This window comes from Crinia signifera, unplaced genomic scaffold, assembly GCF_055691185.1.
Source record: "Crinia signifera unplaced genomic scaffold, ASM5569118v1 HAP2_SCAFFOLD_741, whole genome shotgun sequence".
Taxonomy (NCBI): Eukaryota; Metazoa; Chordata; class Amphibia; order Anura; family Myobatrachidae; genus Crinia; species Crinia signifera.
The window spans coordinates 5,984-11,966 of NW_028142645.1; positions in this window are offsets into that span (position 1 = coordinate 5,984).

The following is a 5,983-nucleotide window of genomic DNA, read 5'->3' on the forward strand; positions in this document are numbered from 1 at the left end:
TTGATCGGAGAATGGCGTAGGCAAATAGGAAATATCACTCTGGTTTAATGTGGGGTGGGGTGACCAGGGGGTTAGCAGGGATAAAGTTGTCTGGGTCGCCCAACAAGTTGGGTGAGAATGTTGAGAGGGCAGTTAGAAGGGTGAGTATAACAGTAAAGCCGAAAATGTCTTTAAAAGAGTAATAAGAATGAAAGGGGATTTTGTCCGGATCAGAATTCAAGCCTGTGGGGTTGGATGATCCTGTCTGATGAAGGAACAGGAGGTGGATGATGCTAGCGCCTGCAATTGCAAATGGGAGGATAAAATGGAAGGTGAAGAACCGGGTTAGGGTGGCGTTGTCGACTGAGAACCCACCTCAGATCCACTGGACTAGTTCGGTGCCAACATATGGGGCGGCTGAGAGTAAATTTGTAATAACAGTAGCGCCTCAAAAGGATATTTGGCCCCATGGGAGAACATAGCCTACAAAGGCTGTGGCTATAGTGAGGAATAAAAGGATGACCCCAATGTTTCATGTCTCTTTGAACAGGAAAGAGCCGTAGTACATTCCGCGTCCGATGTGGAAGTAGATGCAAATAAAGAAGAAAGATGCTCCATTAGCATGAATATTGCGTAAAAGTCATCCGTTGTTAACATCTCGGCAGATATGGGCGACGGAGGAGAAGGCGAGGGAAGTGTCTGCGGTGTAGTGTATAGCTAAGAAGAGGCCTGTAGCGATTTGTGTAATTAAGCAGATGCCTAGTAAGGACCCGAAGTTTCACCATGAGGATAGGTTAACTGGGGCGGGGAGGTCAATGAAGGAGCCATTGACAATTTTTAAAAGGGGGTGGGATTTGCGAATAGGTGGGGCCATTAAGTTTTCGTAGTTGAACTACAACAACAGTTTTTCAGGTTGTTAGTCTGGGTTAAACCCCCAGCGGAAATAATGAATTTGTACGAGTTAGGGTTGGTCTTGGGTTTACTAGGGGTGGCTTCAAATCCGTCTCCTTTTTATGCGGCACTTGGCTTGGTTGGTGCTGCCGGTTTTGGGTGTGTGATTCTTGCGGGTAGCGCATCTTTTTTGTCTTTAGTATTGTTTTTAGTTTACTTAGGGGGAATAATAGTAGTTTTTGCTTACTCAGCGGCGCTGGTTGCCGAGCCTTACCCGGAAGCGTGAGGTAGCTCAGGGGTATTAATGTACGGCTTATTTTATGGAGTTCTTTTAGGAATTTGATACTGGGTAGGTGGGATGGAATCATCTGCCTATTCTCTCAAGGGGGGGGTATTAATGAGTGATTGAGTGGGGGGATCAGTTCTATTTTCTAGCGGGGGCTTAATATTGTTAGGTGTTGGGTGGTCTTTGTTGTTAACATTGTTTGTAGTATTGGAAGTTGTTCGGGGCCATTATAGTGGAGTCTTACGAGCTGTATAAAGATTAAGCAGGAAAAGACAGAGGTAATGAAGATAGATAAATAGGCTTTAATCAAGCCTTGTTTTAAATCTTGAGATTTATAAATGCCGGGCAGTTGAATATTGGCTAAACCTTTAGGGCCAATTTTTTCTAGTCAAATGGTGTCGATTAAGTGGGTGGTGGTGTTTGAGCTGATGTTAAGGGTTGCGGAGGGGAGAAGTCGGTGAGTTACGAAGGGGTAGAAGGATGTGTCAAGTGCCTTCATTGCATGTTTACTTGGGGTCTTGGTCCAGGATATTTTTGCTGCGTCAAGGGCCACTAGGAGGCCTAGGAGTGTAACTAGGATGGCTGAAAATTTTGCTAAGGGCGGCAGAGATAGGATCGGGGTATTTTGGGGGGGTATAAAATTAAATAGCGCAAGCCCTGCAATGACGCTGCCGACGGCCAGTCGTTTAATAGGGTTTAGGATAAGTTTGTTGTTTTCATTAAAAGGTGGTAGGGTTGGGTGTCGGGGGCTACCCATGGAAGCAAAATAAATTACACGTAGGCTGTAGACAGCTGTGAATGATGTGGCAATTAGAGTGAGGGCGGTTGCTCAGGCGTTGGTGATAGAGGAGTTTAAGGTTTCGATAATGGCGTCCTTTGAGAAAAAGCCGGCTAAGTAAGGTGTACCCATAAGGGCTAAGCTGCCGATAGAGATACAGGTTATAGTAACAGGAATTGAGTTTTGTAGACCGCCTATCTTACGGATATCTTGTTCGTCATTAAGGTTATGAATAATTGAGCCTGAGCAGAGGAATAGCATGGCTTTGAAGAAGGCGTGGGTGCAAATGTGAAAAAATGCTAAGAAGGGAAAGTTTAAGCCAATGGCTACTATTATAAGACCAAGTTGGCTTGATGTGGAAAAAGCCACAATTTTTTTAATATCATTTTGGGTGAGGGCACATGTAGCGGCGAATGCGGTTGAGATTGCACCTAGACAAAGACAGGTGGTAAGGGCTGTTTGATTATGTTCGAGAACGGGGTGGAGGCGAATTATGAGGAAAATGCCAGCCACGACTATGGTGCTGGAGTGTAAAAGAGCGGAGACAGGTGTTGGGCCTTCCATGGCGGAGGCTAGCCACGGGTGTAGGCCAAATTGAGCTGATTTGCTTGCGGCTGCAATAATTAGGGCTAAAAGTGGTGGGGTGGGGATGTCTATAGAAAAGAGGAGTTGAAATGCCAGTGAGTCATAGGTGGTTATGAATCAAAAGGTGGCAAAGAGGAAGCCGATGTCTCCAATGCGGTTGTAGAGGATTGCTTGGACTGCAGCCGCCCCGGCGCTGCTTCGAGTAAAGTATCAGCCGATGAGAAGAAAAGATATAATGCCCACGCCTTCTCACCCGATGAATAAGACAAATAAATTACCAGCAGAGACCAAAAGAATCATTGCTAGCAAGAAAACTAGTAGGTACTTAAAAAATAGCTGGATCTTAGGATCAGCGTGCATATATCAGATTGAGTACTCAATGATGCTTCAGGCGACAAAGAGGGCAATTGGTGAAAATGTAATAGAATAGAAATCAAACTGGAGGGACAAGCTAAGGTTAGTGGAGGCGGGTAGTAGTCAGGTTCAGGAGATTAGAATTGACTCTGGACCTTGGGCTGTAAAAATTATAAGTGGAACTAGGGAAATAAAAAAGGCGGTTTTGACTGCGTTTTTTGTATTATAATTGAAAAGGGGGGAGTTGGTGTTTATCAAGGGCAAGAGAAGGGCGACAAGAGTGAGGATGAGGCAGGCGGGTAAGATAACAAGATAATTAATGGCCTTGGCTTGATTTTGCTTCAAGTAAAAGCGCGGGCTTGCCCCGGAGTCGAACCGGGGTAATAATTAATTAGCAGTTCTCATTATGCCGCACAAGTCCGGTGAACAGGGGGGTTTAGCCCCCATTTCTAGAGTCACAGACTAGGGTTTTGATAAACTATGTTCACTTAAAATATGAGGTCGGGCTTGAGGATGAGAATTAATATTGGGATAATATGGAGGGCGAGGAGGGTGTGTTCGCGGGTTATTGTCGGGGGGAGGGTCTTTAGGTGAGTTGGCAGGTGTTCTCGTTGTGAAGATCAAAAAAGGTAAAGAGAATAGATAGTTGTAAATATAATGCTGAGGGCTGCCAAGAGTATAGATGTTGGGGCCCAGTTGAACGTAGAGAGAAGGATAAGTAGTTCTCCCATGAAGTTGGTGGATGGGGGGAGGGCCATGTTAAGTATAGTACAAATGAGTCATCAGGCTGCCGCTAATGGGAGAATAATTTGGCTTCCTTGAAGGAGGATCATAGTACGGCTACTTGTTCGTTCATACAGCGTATTAGCTAAGCAGAAAAGAGCGGAGGAGATAAGACCGTGGGAAATTATGAGAAGTATGGCTCCTGGAACACTTCAGTGAGACTTAATCACTGAGGCGGCGATTACGAGCCCCATGTGACTTACGGATGAGAAAGCGATCAGAGATTTTAGGTCCGTTTGGCGGGAGCAGAGAAGAGCTGAAGCAACTACGCCGCATATGGCAAAAATGATTAAAGGAGAGGCTAACGGGTACAAGGACTCGTGGATAATGGTGGAGGTTCGTAAGATGCCGTAACCGCCTAGTTTTAGAAGGGTACCGGCTAGAATTATGGAGCCGGCGATTGGGGCCTCTACGTGTGCTTTGGGTAGTCAAAGGTGTAATCCGTATAGGGGTATTTTTACTAAGAAAGCAGTAGAGCAGGCAATTCATCAGAGGGTAGGGCAGAACAATAGGTTTTGTTCGGCATTTGTGAAGCTTAGAGCTGGAAAGGAGAGGGTTCCGTGTGTTTCATGAAAGTAAAGGAGGGCTGTTAGAAGTATAAGTGAGCCCGCGAGGGTATAGAAGAGTATATAAACGCCGGCTAAAATACGCTCTTTTTGGGCACCTCAGCGTGTAATAACAATAAGAGTGGGGATTATGGTAGATTCAAATAAAACAAAAAATAATATCATGTTACTGGCTAAAAATGCGAGGGCAGTTGTTGCTTGCAGGAACAGAATAGAAAAAATATACGAGCGTTGTCGTGATGCAGGTTCTTTTGAAATTTTGCTTTGACTAGCTAAGAGGGTGAGCGGGGTTAGTCAGTAGGTTAAAATTAATAGGGGGGCTGAGATTTCGTCAATTATGAAGAAGGAGTTGGGTGGGAGGAAATTATGCGGGGATAACCATGAGAGTGAGATTAAGGCAGTTACAAAGGTTTGGGTAATTATGATTTCTCAGAGGCGCTTTGTTGGGGATAGTCAAACGGTTGCGGTTAGAATCGCAAGTGGGAAAATAATAGTTAACATTGGAGGAGGTTTAGTGTGTTTAAGTTGTCTGAGCCGTGAGCCCGTGCTGTAGCAATTATAAGTGCTAGACCAAGGCCTGCTTCGCAGGCCGATATTGTGAGGGAAATAATGGGCAGTATTATAGGGGCTGCAAATACCAGATAGGATGCCCATAGGGCAAGTCCTAGAAAAAGGGCTAGCATTATACTCTCTAAGCAGAGGAGGGCAGATAACAAGTGTGTGCGGTGGAATGAGAGGCCAAGGGCGCCAAGGAAAAACATTGAAATTAAAAGCCAGAGATGGGGGTTTAACATGAAGAAGCTATGGGGTTTTACCATAATCTGCTGAGTCGAAATCAGCTGTCTTGTTAGACTAGCGTCTTACTCAGCTCATTCTAGGCCCCCCTGGATTCACTCATAAATGAATCCAAGGGTGAGTAGGAGAAGGATGGTTGTTGCTCATAAGATTGTGGTTATAGGGGTGGGGAGTTGAGATGCCCACGGGGAGGGTAAGAGGAGGGCGATTTCTAGGTCAAATAAGAGGAAGAGGATAGCCACAAGAAAAAATCGTATGGAATAAGGGAGGCGGGCTGACCCCAAGGGGTCAAAGCCGCATTCGTACGGAGATAGTTTTTCAGTGTTTGGGCTCATTAGTGGAAGTCAGAAGCTGACTAAGGCAAGGATTATTACAATTAAAAGAGTAATGCAAATATAAATGATCACTATCTTCTCCCAGGGTTTTACTGAGTTTTAGTAATTGGAAGTCACTTGTTTTTAGTAAACTAAGAAGATATGAGCCTCACCAGTAGATTGAGACATATAAGAACAGTCACACGACGTCTACGAAGTGCCAGTATCATGCGGCTGCTTCAAATCCGAAGTGGTGGTGATTAGTAAAGTGGTACATTATCTGGCGTAGGAGGCAGGTGACCAGGAAGAGGGAGCCGATGATTACATGAAGTCCGTGGAACCCGGTGGCGACGAAGAAGGTTGATCCGTAAACGCCGTCTGCAATAGTGAAGGGTGCTTCGTAATATTCTATGGCTTGCAGGGCTGTGAAGTAAAGGCCCAATATAACTGTTAAGGCTAAAGCTTGGGACGTTCCTTTGCGGTCGCCTTGCATAAGGCTGTGGTGGGCTCATGTAACCGAGACCCCTGATGCTAAAAGGACAGCTGTGTTTAAAAGAGGAACTTCAAATGGGTTGAGGGGGGAGATTCCGGTTGGAGGTCAGGATTCACCAATTTCGTGAGTGGGGGCTAGACTAGCATTGTAAAAAGCTCA